General features: G+C 37.8%; 2 long non-coding RNA genes across 2 annotated transcripts; one reads left to right on the forward strand and one right to left on the reverse strand.

The window, feature by feature from the left end:
* Positions 1–1,497: 1,497 nt before the first annotated feature.
* Positions 1,498–6,584, reverse strand: LOC145788241 (uncharacterized). Its single transcript, XR_014291503.1, has 2 exons — positions 6,463–6,584; positions 1,498–1,863 (listed from the first exon to the last, which is right to left on the reverse strand). It is a non-coding gene; the product is annotated as an uncharacterized LOC145788241 (long non-coding RNA).
* Positions 6,585–16,509: 9,925 nt separating this feature from the next.
* Positions 16,510–17,490, forward strand: LOC145765715 (uncharacterized). The gene is made up of 2 exons (XR_014288609.1): positions 16,510–16,657; positions 17,194–17,490. It is a non-coding gene; the product is annotated as an uncharacterized LOC145765715 (long non-coding RNA).
* Positions 17,491–19,194: the final 1,704 nt, after the last annotated feature.

Below are 19,194 nucleotides of genomic sequence, written 5' to 3' on the forward strand. Positions count from 1 at the left end.
AGCCAGGCTGGTCAAAATGTAGAGGCCAGACAAAACGTAGTTCCCCTGCGACCAGAACAGCAGAGCCTTCTAGTAGCTTAAGACAATCTCGTAATGACAGTGACATAAATCAACCACTCTCCTCCAACTTGCCTTGAGCAGCATGGAAGCAGTACAGTTTGTAAATTCACATGGTATCAATATGTCAATTGCTCATGGATACCGATAACCCATGTTGATGCGCAATCTGCTTTAAACGGAGATGGTAATTGAATAGATGTTTTTCCCTGGCATTTTCAGATTTAGTTTATTCAATGGACCAAACATATCAACCAAATAAGCAAGAAATCTAATCCATCTGTCATCATTCAGCAATGAAACAAATTCCAATTTTATTTAATAGTCAAAAAATAATTTAAGCTCGTCTCTGAGCTCAAACACTCGCTTGGTTACGTTTCCTCTTGAAAGTCATCGAGTATTTGCATGAAACAAAAGTAGGCCTACGTAATGGTTTGCATCCATGTCAGTGCACAGTTGCTTAAATAATCGGGAGTTAATCTAATAACAATCTCCTCTTTAACGCTCTAGTCTAGGCCAACTTATTAGGCTTAAAAAGGTTTGCAATCCTAAAACCAAATTCCCCCCCGAAAATTGCAAAATTCCCTCCTGAATATTGCAAAATTCCCCCCTCTAGTGGGGAATTCCCCCCCGGTTGGGAACCACTGGACTAGTGAATCTAGTAAGGAGTAGAAGCGCGCTCTTTTGGCATTATGATAGCGATAACGACAACTTTCAAAGTGCCCACTTCCGGTTAGATATTTCTGCAGAAATCGGAAATGCTGTCGGTTTAATCTAACGCTTTTTTCTTTCGTTCAGTCTTTTATAAATTTCCTGTATCATGGAAATTCAGTCTTTTATAAATTTCCTGTATCATGGAAATTCAGTCTTTTTTAAATTTTCTGCATCATGGAAATTCAGTCTTTTTTTAGTTTCCTGTATCAGGAAATTCAGTCTTTTTTTAGTTTCCTGTATCAGGAAATTCAGTCTTTTTTAAATTTCCTATATCATGGAAGTTCAGTCTTTTTTTAATTTTTTGTATCAGGAAAGCTGATAATAGTTTTAATCTACTATTTCTTAACTCTCATTGCTGATTGTAAATGGCTTATTGGCTTATCTATAATTTTGTCAAAGTTGCACTTCAGTGACAAACAGGTTCAGTTCAGTTCGTTTGTATTTCTGACCAGCACAACGAAAAACAAGATGTGCCAAATTATAGTAGCCTACAGGTCTAGAAAAAGGTGGAAGCCACAAAACGTGGACGTTAGGCTACAACAAAACGCATACGTTTTGCGCTATGAAAGCTATTAAACCCGTACGCGGTAGCCTACTCACAAACTTGAGCTGCCTTTCTTGGTAACTGTACAGTATAATGTGATTTCTTTCTTTGCATTTTATATTGCAATGGAAGTCACTCAATTAATCTGCATATTTCGCAAATGTAAAAGGACAAGTCAAGCAAAAAGCGTCGAAGAAAAATTTTAAAAGATTTCCGTTCAGAGATGTTGATAGATTCACAAAATATAGACTTGCATCAATAAAACGTTGTTCAAACAATTTCAATCTCATGAAATGTTATTATTGCGTGGTTACAACAAGAAATCCGATTACATAACACTGGTGTTCTAGAAAGACGCATTTAGCTTATTGAGGGAGGTGGTTTCACTACCATGCACAATTAGCCTTTACGACGTGGATATATTCTAGCAAATAAAAATTGGTGAGCATCTCTTTTGGAAATCAATTTCCCGCCATCTATTGTTCCTTCCACGCTCCTCCGAACCAATGATCGTTTGGTGAGTTTCGGGATCAAACTCTCATTTCGAGCTAAAAATATAAAAAGCTTTTAACTTAAATAACTTGATATAGCCTACTTTCTTCTGGTGCAAACTAAGCTAAGCCATCACAAGATGTATAAAGTGATGATTAATTGGAATTTAGTTGGGGAGATGTGTCACCAACGGGTCATTTTTCACATATTTGTTATTTTCTGTCCATACAAAGGGCATGCGTCCTCCTTTTTTGGCATAACCGTAGGTCACATACCCTGGTATATTCCGCCAAAAAATGTTCTTAATTTTCCTACTACTAACTTCCGAAAATTAATTTTTAAATGATAATAAAAAGTGCCCCGTTGGTCAAACCCCTATACGACCAACGGGCCACTGCTATTCGACCAACGGGTCACTTCTACTTGGCAAAAAGCTGATGCACTGGAGCTTATTTTGGAGTATTTAATACACGAACAACATACAAACAACACAACAACATAAGCAATAAGCACTAGAAATATGCTTTTATTATGAAATTTCATTTTATATTTTCATATTCAATTCAATTTCATAATACGAGATTCAAGTATTTTTGGTGTTTATTTTACTCTTTTCAAATTTCATATTTTTCTAAAGTTGCAGAAAACTTTAAGATATCAGACAGGCGTTTTGTAGATGCCACGGGTGTTGGTGCAGTAGTTTTCTCACTATCCATTCATTCATTCTTTAACATAACGAGCAACGTTGTTCGTGGTATATTATATTTTTTCGCCGACTTTCGAACAAAAATGTTTTGTTTCAAAGCATCTTCGACAGCTTTGTTGAGATTTTCCGAACTAAAAAACTCTGTTTTATTGCTAGTTGTTTTAATTTCTGACATTTTTAGTCTGAATATATGAAGGAAGACATTGTTGAACAATTAGCTAGTGACCCAATGGTCAAACAAGGGGGTGGTCCGTTGGTCAGATACATGATAGTTTTTGGATTTTATGGCCTAGTTTAATGATGGATAAAATTTAAACATTTAAGTCATTGCAATTTTATTAATCAATGAATAAGCAATCAGCAAACAAAAAATAGTCTTGAAAAAATAAACCGATGGGTGAAAAAAATTGCAGAAGAAAAATGTTCAAAATTTACTTTCTACCTTGTAAACCATACTTTCCTTCATAACAATACGAAAAAAAATCACAGGTCCCCGCAAGGAAGATTTCCAAAACCAAAAAGGTTAATCTCGATACCACAATAACATTTTTCGTGCTTCCAGCTTTTATTTCAAGAAATAGAAGGGTGGTCCGTTGGTCGTACCCTGTCCGTTGGTGGAACATCTCCCCTTTATGTTGGAGTTAGTACACAGCCCCCAGAGCTTCAACTCCAATTATGTGAACTTCAGAAGGATCCGTTTTTGCTGTCAAAGAAAATGGGAAATCCTGCAAGCTTTTAGAAGTTAGTGTCAAAGGAGAAGTTTCCCTTTTAAAAGATGCTGTTCTGAACCTGTAGGCCACTTGATGTTTGGAAGTAGGCCTACATACATTTGCGAATTTACGTTTGCGGCAATGGACAAAAGTAAAACCAAAAATCGAAATCAACTTGGAAACGAGGCTCTTTAGGCTTGCGTTCGCATGGCCACAACTACGATTCTCGTGGATACCAACGCTATTGCCGAAATTAAAATCTAAAGTTGATATATTTAAAGATGATCCCCTATTTAGGGTGAAACAAGCTGTAGAGGTTTTAGACTTAGAGAGTAGTAACTATATGCCATAGACATAGGCTATGTATAATTTGCCAGCAATAAGCCATTGAATCGCTATTTAAAACATTGGCCCGCAAGATAAAAAAAAATAATATTTTGGCCCGCGATGAAAAGAAGTTGGACCACGCTGCGCCAAATTATAGTAGAGGTCTAGAAAAAGGTAGAAGCGGCAAAACATGGACGTTATAACAAAACGCAGACGTTTTGCGCTACAAAAGCTATTAAATCCGTACGGTACTCACACACTTGAGCTTCCTTTCTTGGTAACTGTAAACTGTGGTTCCTTTTCTTTGCATTTTAAATTGCAATGGAAGTCACTCAATTAATCAGTAGGCTATATTTAGAAAATGTAGATGAACAAGTCAAACAAAAGAGTCGAGAAAAAATTTGTGTGTTGATAGATTTACAAAATATAGAGTTTTTCAAACAATTTCAATCTCATAAAATGTTGTTATTGCGTGATCACAACAAGAAATCCGATTACATGACACTGGTGTTCTAGAAAGACGCATTTAGTTTACTGAGGAAGGTGGTTTAACTACCATACACAATTAGTCTTTACGTGAATATATTTTAGCAAATGGAAATTGTTGAACATTTCTTTTGGAAATCAATTTCCCGCCACCAATTGTTCCTTCGACGCTCCTCCGAACCAATGATCGGTTGATGAGTTTCGGAATCAAACTCTCATTTCAAGCTAAATATATAAAAGTTTTTAATTTAAATAACCTGATATACGTTCTTCTGGTGCAAACTAAGCCGAGCTATCACAAGATAAATAAGGTTTGTTTTTGTTTGTTTGTTTATCTTTATCCTGCATTGCGGGAAAGCGGACTTGAGCGCTATGCATCGGTGTACCCCTTCCGACATACACCTAACCCACGCTGCAGCCGACGGCAATGTCTGTTTCCGGTTGTCTACTCTGCTTATGACTTAAATTTGGTACTACCCATTACTCGAAATCGATCACTGGGTAGAGGTAATTATCGTAAACTTTCTTGCCCAGAGAAACAACAGTAGTGCGGGTGGCTGGAGTCGAACATGCAGGCTCTCGACTGCGAGCCCAACGCGCTAACCACTCGGCCACTGATGATTGATTGCAATTTAAATAATGTTGACCAAACAAAATAAGATTTTAAATCTCGTATTATTTAATCAAGACAAAAAAGCTTTTAAATATCAACGCCCGGAAAAATCAGCTCCCTGCACGCATGGCATAACTTCAGCTCATAAAATAACATGAAGCAATTCTAAAAGTTATAAGTGATTATCAAAAACGAATGTCTTCTAAAAGTTCTTTTATTTATCAAAAGCCCCATGTAATGAATCATAATGATGGCATCTTTGTTTCCACTGTTTCTAAAAAACTATTGTAAGTGCTTGTCTGATGCATTTAAATTGTTTTCATGCTGATTGGAAACTGTGCAGTTTCATTCTTCATGACTCAAACGGTTCACTCTCTCCCCGCTCTGCCACTATTTAAGTTTCTTATTGATTGATTACGTTTAAACTCATTTTTCTAGTTTCAAACTTTGCGCGTGATAATTTTTGTTTGAAAGTTGAACTTCATTTTGCATGTTTGGTTGGTTGACAGCAGCATGGTTCTGTGGTTTTCCATACCAAACTGGTAATTACAACCTGATCTAGCCCCCTAAAAAAGTCAGTTGTGTCTGATTGATAAAACGCCAGAATAAAAGCAGGTTATCACCTCATACATCTTGTGATAGTTCAGCTTAGTTTGCACCAGAAAAACGTAGCCTCCATCATGTTATTTAACTAAATGCCTGGTGGACAGTCTCATTCAATTTTTAAGTTTTTAATTTGTCTATAAATGATAATTTTATTAAGAAAAAATACGCAGTTGTTTCTACAAAATATCTTTTTGCATTGTGATGCAATACTCGATGACAGAAACTATTCTATTGTTTGACTTTACACCTAGTCAGATATGCATGCTTAGTTAGACTCAAGCTGTGTGTGAACTTGTCGTTTATGGTGCTGTCGTATTAAATACCAAGGTATCGGTCAACTACCCTTTGCTTAGTATTATAATGACGTAGGTTGTATAAAGAGCTTTGTGTGCTCTTGTCTGCGCTCATATGCAGCAGCTATGGCATTGACAACGGGCTCCAAAAAGTATTTTTAGACCTGGGATGATTTTAAGGGCGTTTTTCATTTACATCAACTTCATTTTATTGGGGAGAAAACTAATTCTGTTTGGAAAAAAAACTTGGATGATTTTAAAAGTGTTACCCCTCATTATACAAATTAACCTCTCAACGACCTTGAACAGCTGCGCTCCATTCTCAGTCAAATCTTCAAGTAACATGTCAGAACTCAATATGCGACCAAATCAACAAGAAATTCTGAGCTTGGAAAACATGAATTGCAATACAATTACATTCATCATACGTAGTTGAAATTAACTTTGAACTTTTAGGATGAGAATTTAAACAATCACAATCTATGTAGTTAGTTTGAAGTATTTCAAATTACAGATATTCCATAAACACTTGTAGTTATACTTAGTAAATCGTCCAAGAACAAAATACAAGCACTACTTAAAAATTTTACATCAAGGTAGGCTACTTGCTTATTGTAATAGGCTTAGAGCTCACAGGTAAAATGCCACCTACAAGGTCTTTCACTTGATTTTGACAACATTTCCCATGGAGTGACGATATTCAGACTAAAAAGTGCATGAAAAAAGAACGTAACTAGCCTATTACTATAAATGAAAATGAAACTTTCGCACAAGGTCCTTGTTTCCAAGCACCTATCAGTAAATCACAGCATTATTTTTTGCTTAGGCCTACATTGATTTATTTTTGGTGTTAATTCTGAACTAAAAAAGCTTCAACGGTACTTTTGAAGTAACGCAACAAATGAAATATTCACCTTCTCCTTGACTATTCATTGTAATCAGCAAGAGCACCATCAGAAGTAGAACTTTTCCGTACAATCTCATGATCATAGCGGAATCTTAGTTGGACGTTTGCAGTAAAAGATGCCAAACTAACCTGTAATATTGCATAATGGTTTGGAGAAATAGGCCACTGATAATGTTTTTTTACAAAACTAGACATATAAATTTTAGTAAAAACAAACAATAGGTGGAATGTAGTTGGCTGCTAGATAGCGAACATTGCTAAAAAATAATAGTCTCAATTTCTACATGTCCTTAGAAAGGAAATCATTCTTTTATTTCATTGCAGATGTATAGAAAGCTTAATCAAGAAATATAACCCCCAAACACTAGTCTTCATCAAAACTGATTTGAAACGATTTAATTCTAACTGATCTCAACTATATTGGTGTAACTGTAAACAATCTCACGATAATTTAGCGGGACTTTTTTCAAGCGGGACTCTTCCTATCCGGTGCAGCTTAACGTTATGCTCGAATCAGTGACTTAGCTAAAAAGAAAATTTTAGAAGGGTAACAGCAACTGTTGGAGAGGAGGAATATTTTACATACATGAAATAAAGAGTTTGTTTAAAAATATAGCCACTGAATGCAGCTAAACATTTATGAAACGTCATTCAACATGTAATTAATACAATGCCAATAACATTAATAGCATAGGCAGTAAAAGCTAATAACAATGCATCTGCCAATAACATCGCATCACAATTGATAAAAAACGGGACCTATAGAGCAGGCGACCGAAAGTTCTTCGGGCTTGTAGGGAGGAAGACATCCGATCTCTGGAGGGTTCCGGCACCGGACAGGGAGGGCGTCTCCGGTGAATTCACATTGGGTAGGTTTACCGCTGCCTTCCAGCCAAGTGAGACCAGTAAGGTACCTGGTCCTGAAAACATCTGCTCCGATTTTGCTGGCACACTAATCCATGCTGGCACCGCTATGAAGTATTGACTGCACAAATTCCTGTCTTTCTGCTCATGCCAACTCAAATCCCCAAAATCGGGAGAGGAGCCAAAATAGTCGCGATCCCTAAGCCTCACCAGCCACAAGAAGATCTAAAGAGCTATCGACCTATATCTCTTCTCTGCATGCCCTTTAAAATTATCGAACGCCTCATCTACACTCGAGTCGAACCAATTATAGACCCATTCTTGTCCCGGGAGCAAGTTAGCTTTCGACGTAGAAGATCTACTGCAGATCAAATCACTCTCATCACTCAAGATATCAAAGACTGCTTTGAGGCAAAGAAGAAGCCCTGTGCTGTGTTTCTCGGCCTCACAGCCGCCTATACGACACCGCATGGCACCAAGTCCTCACTGGCAAACTGCTCCACCTGTTTCCGGACAGGCGCATGGTCCTACAACAGAGGTTTTTCCATCGCCACTAGAAGTGGTAAACCAAGCAGGTTACGACGCCTTAAAAATAGTCTCCCTCAGAGATCTATCCTGACCTTCCTTTTGTTTAACATCTACACCCACGACCTGCTAAGCACGTTACCAGTAAAGTACATCCATGCCAATAATTTGGCTATTCTACACCTGTTGAATCACTGGGAAAAATTGGAAGGCACCCTACAACAGGACATTTCGACATTCTTGGTATACCTTCAGAGATGGAGATTGAAGCACAGCGAAACCGAAGCAGTGACAAAAACGTTCCATTTAAACAACCGGGAAGCGAAGTGTGGGATGGGGTTTGGACCGACAGAGGAACCCTGTCTTTCTGCCCAAACCCTAAGTGTCTTTGCGTGGTCCTGAACGGGTCGCTCACTTGCCGTCAGGACTTGAAGTCACTGGGCAGAAGGATTTCAACAAGCACACAGCTTTCTAAGACGACTGATGGGCTCTGGCTGGGGAGGCAGAGATGACACTCTGCCCATTGCCACCATTGCGGCAGCTCATACTCCAGCAGAACACTGTGCGCCTATTTAGAGTCGTGGTATCCAATGCCATCAAATTGACCCAGCCATAAATGACGCTTTGCTTATCGTGACTAAATGTCTGCGACCAACACCATCGAACTATCTCCCTGTCTATGCAGGCATCCAACCAGCTACGCTTCGTTACTAAGAGGCCATTCTGTCTCTTTCTCGCCGAGCTGTAGCGTAGGCTCAGACCACTCGCTTTTCTCGGGTCTCTGCGGGCCTGTGGACGACCAGCCCCTGCGACTGAAATAGAAACACCTATTTTTCCAGGCGCACAACTCTTGACAAAAATCGCTGAAGACCAATCCATCAGTGCGACTACCTAGACCAGTGGTTCCCAACCTTTTTTGGTGTCGGGGCCAAATTTCAAACTTCAGACTACGTATGGAGCCGCATGAAAACACTCAAGTAATTATAACGAAAATTTTAAAGCATGAAAGCATGTACCAACGAATAGCAACACCAACAAGAAAAATAACACAAATCAATTTAATGTCCAACTTGGCATTGGCTTTGAGCTTTAACAAGTTTGTCAAAGCGAGGCGCAATTGCAGAGGATGCAGTAGCTGCTTGAGGTGGTCATCGGTCAACCGATTGCGATATTTATTTTTGATTGTGATCATTTTGCTGAAAAGTGCTTCACATACGTAAGTTGATCCAAATACAGAGGCGTTTTTCTGGGCATTGGTTTTCAAGTTGGGATACTTTCCCTCTGGAACTCAACTCCAAAATTCAAGTAGGTCTTTATTTTGAAATAATTGTTTGAGCTCGATATTTGTCTAGCAACTCCAATTGAAAATTATCAGGAGCAGTGGCCACATTAACTGCAATAGGATTTGCAAACATGTTCATCATTGGAAAATATTAACGGAATGAATTTATTTTGATGAGTTCAACCGCCGCATTAACATTAACGGGAAATGTGTTGTAATACCACCTGCAAGCTGCGTTTTCCAAAGACAAAGCTTGCAAAAGCAATTGCTGTGCTGTACAAATTGTGACAAAACTTGCTATTGCCTTGTAGAGTTCGATTTAGAGTAGAAAGGTGTGTAGTGAATCTAGTGATATCAACAAAAAACGCCAAATCAGCAATCCAAACTTCATCGCCAAGCTGAAAACTGTTAAACCGCGTGCTTTATGCTAATTGGTATTGGTTGCAAATTATTGGGCTTGTTTTTGTGTTGATTTGCCTGTTTTGGGCTTGTTTTTTAGATTCACTTGCTTGTTTTCAAAAAACAACCTGGCATCACTGTGTAAAATGAAAAGTTCAATGACAGTGCAACCTCTACGACACAACGACAATGCAGTTTGTAAACAATTTTGACTTCGTAAACAATTTTGACAAGTCAAAAAATAGCCCTAATTATTATAAATACATTTTTTGTGGGATTTTCAGGGGTCAATGAGAGCCGCAAGAAGGCTAGCTTGGAGCCGCATGCGGCTCTAAGAGCCGCGGTTGGGAATCACTGACCTAGACGGACCACCAATACGCTCGTAGTGGAAGAAGAACTCCTCGGGACTCCAGGGCCTCGTCCGACACCGGCCCCCACTCTTCCGAAATGCTTTTGCTGGAGAGGGTGTGGTGTAGCGCGTATCATCACGCACCACATCTATCTTGCCGACAGCGCAGTGTGGGTTTGCCGATTGCCTGGCTTGGCTTCTCTTGGTTTTTTTCGTGTTGGTTCATTCTCTAGTTTTCAGTTAACAGTGTAGCAGTGCAATCGGCAGTTTAAGTAGAGTCTTGTTTTAGTTTGTCATTTAATACTTTCTGTTAACATTCTTTAAAGCTAGTTTTCAATTGCAGGATATTCACGTTTTAAGTTTATTAGGCTAAAGCCTACTTTACTGAAATGAGTTTGTTGGTTTCAATGTAGGTCATGTCAAAGGGCCTGGCTGCGGCTCGGCCGCTTACGCATTGGCGTCGGACTATTCCGCTCCAACATGCACAAATGAGGGATTGCTCCATCCTTTCAGTACGAATCGCTTCAGTAGATGCTTCACAACTGCCCCAATATTTAGACCGAGTCGCCGCCACTGCTCAAGAGTGGAAAAAGGCAGAGTCCCTTGACCGTTATCTAGTGTCAAAGAAGGTTCATTTCTGCTAAACAACTGTTTACTTTTGTGTTAAAACATTCGTGAAAGTTTGGATAAATTTCAATCTTACTATGACAACATGTTTTAGGTAAGTACGTGGTCTGTTTGTTGAACTTTCATTCGTTCTTTTGGCGTGTTTGCGGACGGCCTGCTGCAAACTTATGATTGTAATTTGCAATGTCTTTTTTCAGGTTTTACTATTTTGCTGGTTTATCGTTTTCACGTATTTAAATCGTGAAAGAACTTGCATTGTAGGCCACCAGACGTTTCGCATTTTTTGTAATATAACAAAAAAACTTCTTTTTAATATCTTGCAATCTATTAAAAGCTATTTCAACAAAAAGATCAGTACATTTTTGTCAATAATTTATACAAATTTCTGAATCTGACTTTTATTTTGTATGGTTGGTTGTAGACGTGCTGGAAAATATAGTTATTTTTACTTTAATCTCTGATAAAAATCTGGCACCACTGCTTAGAAGCTTTGAACAGTTGTTATTTTTTTGTTTTATGTTTGTCGTTTTTTTAAGAAAGGAAGTGGTATGTTTATTTATCTTATGTTTTCTTCCGCTTGCAAGGGATTTTTCAGAATTATTAAAACTATTGAATACGTGTCCTGATTACGTATAAGTCATTTCAAACAGTTAGTTGTGAGCATGTGTTGTGACCACACTCCCGCATTGTTTACAACAGAATGTTAACACCTTTTGTTTTTGTTCTTCAGTTATGTTTATACGTAGCCCAGTGCAGATTGTAATTTCAGTCATATTTTACGAATATCTGTTGTTTTGTTTAGATGAATTAAGTTATTTTCTTGAAGAGGGCAGAAAGTTTTGTCGAAAACATTTGAATTTATGTAGTTATCTTTTTTATTGTATGTATTGTTTTTGAATTATGCAATTTAATCCAATCAAGTTGCTATCAATTATCTGTCTATGGTATAAAGCAGTGTTTCTCAACCTTTTTTGGCCCAACGCCCCCTTCATGAACTCGCAAAATTTTACCGCCCCCCAACAAAAACGATTAATTACGAAAAGCGAAAAAAAATACTATTAATACTACAAAAAGTGCTCAATGCCAAGCAAAAAGCCAAGCAGAGCGAATTACATCAAGCTAGTTGCCAGTCTCTGTAAAGCCAGTGAGAAACATTCGATGATCACTTCTTATGTCAATTGTCAAGTGGGTTTTGCTGTTTGGTATGTAGCAGAACAGCACAGCTGAATCCCTTTTCCACCAGGTATGAGGTAGGAAATGCTACCACGAAGATACGAGCTCTTTGACGAAATTTTTACGCTGGGCGATAAATGATTTAAACCAGAATGCCAGGGCTGGGGAGCCACTGCAAAAAAGCATAGGCTCCGGCTCCAGCTCCGGAGCTATCAAGCATTCATCCACTAGCTCCAGCTCCGGCTCCGGAGCTATAAATTTTTAAACAGCGGCTCCGGCTCCATGCTCCGGCTCCATACTTTATCCGACTTATTCTTTTAAGCGGTATTCGCTTAACCGATGTTTTTACTTTACAGTGCCGGCAAAAAAAATCTTTACATTCAGTCGGCAAAAAAAAAACTTTACATGTAAAATCTGCAGAAGTTCTTGGCTTACTGTTCCCGCCAAAAGCATTGCGCCACAAAAATGCTTATAGTTACATCATTAGCTACTCTCCGGCATCACTTCGCCGTAAAGCCATTGCTCTGCGTGCATAGTGTTGCTTTCCAGCTTGTGAATAGTAAGGGGGGTGAAATCGCACAATATTTTTCATTTTCTCAAAGTTTCGAGGTCTTGCAAAAAAATTTTCAAAAACTAAAATGGGTCGAAAGAAGAAGCAAATGGAAGAAAAACCTCGTGCCTTGACTTTGTTAGAGAAGATAGATTCTTTGATTGCTGTAGCCAGAGATATTGGGGTCTCAAGAGAGGCAACTTATCAATTAAAAAGGTGAAATATTCACTCATTGCAAAGATTTTGGTGATACATTGCCTCTCTGAAGATCCCAATATCTCTGGCTACAGCAATCACAGAATCTCCCTTCTTTCACAAAGTCAAGGCACGAGGTTTTTCTTCCATTTGCTTCTTCTTTCAACCCATTTTAGTTTTTGAAAAAAAATTTGCAAGACCTCGAAACTTTAAGAAAATAAAAAATTTTGTGCGATTTCACCCCCCTTACTATTCACGAAGCTGGAAAGCAACACTACGCACGCACGCAGAGCAATGGCTTTACGGCGAAGTGTTGCCAGAGAGTAGCTAATGATGTAATTATAAGCGTTTTTGTGACGCAATGCTTTTGGCGAGAACAGTAAGCTAAGAACTTCTGCAGATTTTACATGTAAAGTTTTTTTTGCCGACTGAATGTAAAGATTTTTTTTGCCGGCACTGTACATCAGATTGGATTTGGTTTGGGATTTCAGGTTTTGATTCAAATAAACGATTGATACGTTTAAGCTGTATACTATTAACCAATTTCGTCTGTATTTAATACTGGAGCTGGAGCTGATAAATATTTTGTAGCTCCAGCTCCGGCTCCACAAGAAATGTTTAAAAAGGCTCCAGCTCCGGCTCCAGCTCCGGAGAAAATGCTTGGCTCCAACGCTCCAGGCTCCAGCTCCGGCTCCAGCTCCCCAGCCCTGCAGAATGCCCCTAATAATCAAAACGCCCCCCTTAAGCCGAGGTAATTATACCGCCCCCTGAAAAATCAAAACGCCCCCCCGGGGGGCGCTACCGCCCCCGTTGAGAACCACTGGTATAAAGCGTTCAAATTAAAACATATAGATATGACCTTCATATCGATCTCAATGCTCAAGCCCACAGAAAAAGGAAAAACCACATCACAGACAAGCTAAATCTAGTAATTGAAGCCTATTTGTAAAAATGAAATATTTGTAAAAATATCTGCCTGTCGAGTCATATTGATTTAGTCTAATCGAATCCTAGCTTAAGAGATCGTTTAGATGTTGTTCTAACTGTGGCTGACGTCAGTTGCTATAACAGCGTCAGCAGTTTACCAGCCTGTCAGTATGTTTTTAATGCGGCAGCCTCTTCTGGACTCAATTGCACATTGCACAACCACTCCAGTTGAATTGTTGTGTATAGCCTATTGATTGATATGTCAAGGTGAAGACTGACGATAACTGACGTTGGCAAAACCAAGACCCAATAAGAAAACTGAATTTCTTCGAAACGAACAATCAATTCAATACAGATTTTCTTGTGGCTGTTCCGATCGACTTAAATAAGGACAACATACAATTATTTATTTTGTCTGATTTGAACTGTTATTTGAAATTTACACCATTACCAAACAAAACTTTTTTTTACAATAAACGTTATGAATATTAACTAGTCTATAAATATGAATCACCACAAACAACTAATGAGTTAAAACATATAATTTAAAAAAAAATTAAAAGTTTATTGCTTTCGCAAATCATAAATTTCAGTTATTGTAATTATATTAATCAGATTGTTTTGAAGTCAAAAAGTTTAAGTTAATTTTGTAAAATTTTAAAGCATTCAACTTTGTTTCGTGTCGCTGCGTGTCAATTTTCTGACAAGTTAAAAAATCCTGATGGATCAAAAATTTGTCTCAAACATGAAATTTTGTTAAAGAAACATTATTAGATTTTAGCTGCATGTTTTTACGAGTAACAGCTCAGTGGCATTGCTTCTACCTTTTGCCTGTGGTGAGTATAGGTCGACCAAACTAAGGGTTGTATTTTGAAACAGTTTTTATTCAAAACTAATTATTAATTTGGAAGTCATGCTATTGGAAAACAAAACAAGTATTTATAGTATTACTATAGGGGAAGGTGACCATAGTTGTGCAGATTCCATCAGATAGGCTATCCTTTGAATTCCTAAAGCTCCTCGTAAACTTCAGTTCAATCAAAGGAAGAGAAGAAAGTCGATTATTCTTACTAGTAGGCTACGTAACTCCTGAAAAGCAAAGGCTTTTAAAGTAAAAATTGTTGAAAGGCAAAAAGAAAATTAAGAGTTTCAAGAAGGTCCAAGCAAACCATAAAAAAGGTAGCAAATCAAGACGTAAAAATAAGAAATCAACACCTCAAGCTTCTTCTTTGAGCTCTTCAGAGGATGAAAGTCAAATTCAGAGGATTTAGTTAAGGCAGAATACAGTCAAATTCAGAGTCTTCAGAGGATGATGGTTCTTCCGACAATGCCTGCGGAAGTGACATGGAGGGCGAGAATGTGTACATCATTGCATGATGTGTTCTGAAGGGTATTTGGGATTGGAGACATAGATCAAATGTAGCTGCTAAAGTTGCTCTTACTGTAATTCTGAGAATGCTTCAAGCTCAGGGGGGCCATGCAAAAATTCTGCTCATGAAGAATGCACAAATGATCCTGTGATGTAGGCTATGTGTGCCAATACTGCGAATAGTGAATGCTGATTTGTCAAGTAGACTTGAATTTCATTCTTTCCTTGCTTATTGTCTATGTAATCTATCGATCAACAAACAAAACATCTGCTATACAGCGACGTTTTTGTATGTAGGTAGACCCATTAACTATTGTAGGCTATTATTGCCATTTCTATACAGCATGGAGGAAAACAAGTGAAGATCTGCTGAACCTGAATGCGTTTTTGTAAGCGCATGACCCTGTCCGCTTTGTATTTGAACGTCACTGCAATATTAAAGTTAATAGCCTACACAAAGCAGTTGCATAATTAAGGAATCGGAATGCACAACTCTGGACACCTATGACCATAGTTGTGCAACTTTAGTCACCGTTTTAAAATGCCAAAAACACATATCAGTTTATTTGCAAAACTTGATTTTGTAGTGCTTTTTGTTGGTAAATGCTTGTACTATAACCACATCATAACGTTTGTTTGCTAACTTTACTCATGATTCAGTTTTTGATTAAAATGTTAAAAGTTGCACAACTATGGTCACCTTTCCCTACGACTTTTAATTATAAAAATAGATTATCACTTAACACAAATGAGTCACGTCACTTCTTCAAAATGAATGAGTTTAACAACGTTTGCTGCAGTTGCAAATAATAACTTTCACATTTCAATTAATGAACACATTGTTCTGAAGGCAAAGAGTTGAAGTCAGTTCTGTTGGATAAAGTTACAATTTGTTAAATACTAATTTATTTTTCGTGTTGTCCTTGGCTTAAAATATTTTGACCACTCAAAAAATCGTGATCGGGCAAAAGTTGAATCAAACAGGAAATTTTCTTTTAAAAAGGAAAGGCACTAAATTTTAACTGCATTTTTTGCAAGTAGCAGCTCAATGGCATTGTTTTCAACTTTTGCCTGTAGTCAGTGACCGACCAAGCCAAGGGTTGCATTACAAGGTTAAAAAATATATATAAAAAATTTAAATTTTGTGTTATTTTATGTTAATAACAAAATTAATTGTCTTACAGCAAGAGAAAACATTAGTAAAATTATCGAGAAAAGGAGTAGTTTTTAATATTAAGGGCCGTAACTTTTGTTAAAAAATAATTTGTTTGCCAACGCATTAAAACAAGAAAATACTGGATGTTTTTAAGTTTTCAGGTAGTCTGAAAAAAGTTCCTGGCCACAAAAATCATCTCGGGTACCGGTATAAAAGTAGGCTACCCATGTATCCGTTCTCAACGTTGCAAAATGAGGCAATAGAAATATTATGATATCATTCTTATCCGCCAATAGATTAAAAACATGCATTCCTAAAAGCGGTTAAAATAAGGCTACAATTAGATCAAAGGGAATGATAAACTTTTGATATTGAACTATTTATTCAAGCTACCATCATTAGACTGTTGATGCGCAGTGAAATAGTTTTGTTAATTAATCTTCAGTTCTGGGTTGCTATCAGAAATATAATACAATTAAAAAAGAGCTTCATTACAGAAGAAATAGATAGTTTAAACCTACACTGTGTATCAAAATGTGACCGCGCGGTTTTACAAGAAAGGATAATGACTGCTTGCAATGACTATACTGACTAACAGTAATGAGTGCTTGACTAAATCAATGTAAAATGATGCAGAATATTTTAGAACAAATATTTTGAATTCTTTGTGTCCTTTTTGTCAAGTTCTTTGATTTTCTTATTGTGTTTCAAATTCCACAATGGGGTTGTATTGGAAAATTATTCTGGTGGTGGCGCTGTTGGCAACAATGAGCAGTGAAGGAGAAGGTAAGATTTTATTTTATTGAAAATTTGTTTGTGTTGGTGACATTATTAACACATCGGCAGCGGCCGATCATGTCTGCGTTCAGCAAGTTGCAAGAAAATACTATTTAAATCGAGTCACAAGAAACTAAGAGCTATTAAAGTTAATCTTTACATGTTGTTGTGGGGTAATTTTGGTTTAGATCAACAGCGTTCCTGGAAATAAAATATTTAAGATGAGATTCGAACGCAATAGTATCGCTTTGAAGCGAGGGACCACTGAGCTTGGATTATTTTGTTTTAATGAGTGACAAACATTCAATTATCCAGGAAGCATCATCAGCATGAACTTAAAAGCACTTTGCATGTTTGGCACCAGACGGCAAGTCAACCGTTTTTTAACATTGATTCCACGTTTACAGACGTGGAATCAATGAAACAAACGGATGGTTTGCCATCTGGGGTTCATTTCTTTCAGGTTGTCAAAGGGTTTAATTGAAAGAAAAAGGCTATATCTAGTTCGCATCGAACTCAAAATATTGATTTTATTTTAATTTTAGGATTCAGCAACGGCATCAAATCATCATCAAGTAGAAAATTCAAAGCACAAAGAGGCCGTGGGGAGGCTATTTCCAAGAGAGATGTCAACCATAGAAACTCGGTCCAATGCCAATCTCCTGACTGTTAACGTTCAAAAGACGCATCCAGCTTCTTCAAATATTGGCGTTCTATTTGTATGCCCAATGTCAGTTAGAAAATATTCTGCTTTGTTGTACAGTAAGGCGATTCGAAAATCAAATTTCAAAATTTCACCTATCGCTCATGGATTGTAGCAATATGTAGAGCATTCCTGTAAAATATTTTGTAATAAAACGCTCTAACTTTAAACATTGAAGCGTTTAAAGATTAGGCATTTACAACTTTTTGATAAGGCGATTCACCAAACTAGATTGCGTTACGCCTGAATCACGTGATCCAAATAGCGCTCTGTGATTGCGCAGTTCCATGGAAACGACGACGCAATGAGTGATTTAACGATTGGGAGTAAGCTCCAGAAAATAGACAAGAAGCAGTTTTCAGCTGAAATGTTTGCTACAGTGCAATTCTAGGTTGGTGAATAACATTAAGGCTAATATGTGTTTAAAACTTAGTTGTTATGGTTGTTATGTAGCCTAGCTTTCCCGAGAAACTCGAAGCGGTTGTCGGTCGAAAATATTAAGGTTTCTGCAGGTGATTGCTTTGATGTAGCCTAATTTCTGCTCGGTGCTAAAACATTACTGAATCACGATGACAAATTGTATAAAATGTAGAGTTTGTTACAGATTAAAGAAGTACAAGGCCTAAGAATTTCAATATTTGAAATTAAATCAGTGTTAGAAGAAAAAGTTCTGTGTTCTATTGAGTTCCAGTCTACTTCACAGTTTGTATGTAGGTACCGCAGTCATAAGATCACAAAACTATAACGGTACCATACTCTTCAACTATATTTTCAGTAAATAACGCTTAAATAATTGTAGACTGTTGTATCAGTAAGATAATGCCTAAAACTAGTACGAAGACTATTAGAAGCGCTGAAAGCTCTGTCATTGGACCCTCGAAAGAACTCCCGACTGCAGACCTACCAACGCTACCAACACTTATTGATGTCGGATTTATTTCACCAACGACCCTTCAATAATAGTAGACCAAAGCAAGATCCGGAGGGAAGTGGAAAAGGTTCGCAAGAGAGAAACAGAAATAGATCAAGAGAAAAGAGGAGAGGAAAAGTTACAGGGGATCTTCTTCGATGGGAAGGAGATTGAAACTCTTACTGTAGAAGAAGAGGATGGGGTTTTTAGGCAGAAACAAACAAAGCAAGAGCACATACTTTTAGTTGGAGAACCGGGAGGCCAATACATTGGACATGTCACACCTTTTGTGAAAGCTGCAGAGCCCACAGCTGTTGAAATAACAAAATTTTTAAAGGAGGAATACCTCATCGACAACTGGTTGGTTGTAGGAGCAGACTCCACTGCTGTTAATACTGGAAAAAATAATGGAATAATTGCCAGGTGTGAACGACACATTGGCCACCGTCTCCAATGGAATATATGCATGTTGCATACCAATGAGCTCCCATTGCGACATTTATTCCAAAAGCTTGATGGAGCAACTTCTGGAAGTGCTTCCTTCAAAGGGCCGATCGGAAAAATTCTGCCGCATGTTGAAGACCTTGAATGGGATGCAAAATTTCTGCCAATTGAAGGCCCAAAATTACAAGTAGCCTACCACCTGAGATTATCTCTGATCTTTCCACAGATCAAAGATATCTTCTTCTTTCGGTAACATCAATTCAAGGTGGAAACATTTTAGACAGCTTGAAGCATTTGAAGCCCGGTCCAATTTCTCATTCACGATGGCTTACACTCGCATGTCGATTATGTCGTCTTTACATGTCAAAGCATGCTCTGCAGGGGACGATTGTTGATGCTCTTCAGAAGTTAGTAGCATTTATTGCCACTAATTATGCTCCACTGTGGTTTGACATAAAAAGCAAGCCATACATTCACCATGCCCCATTT

This window comes from Aplidium turbinatum, chromosome 2 (assembly GCF_918807975.1).
Source record: "Aplidium turbinatum chromosome 2, kaAplTurb1.1, whole genome shotgun sequence".
Taxonomy (NCBI): Eukaryota; Metazoa; Chordata; class Ascidiacea; order Aplousobranchia; family Polyclinidae; genus Aplidium; species Aplidium turbinatum.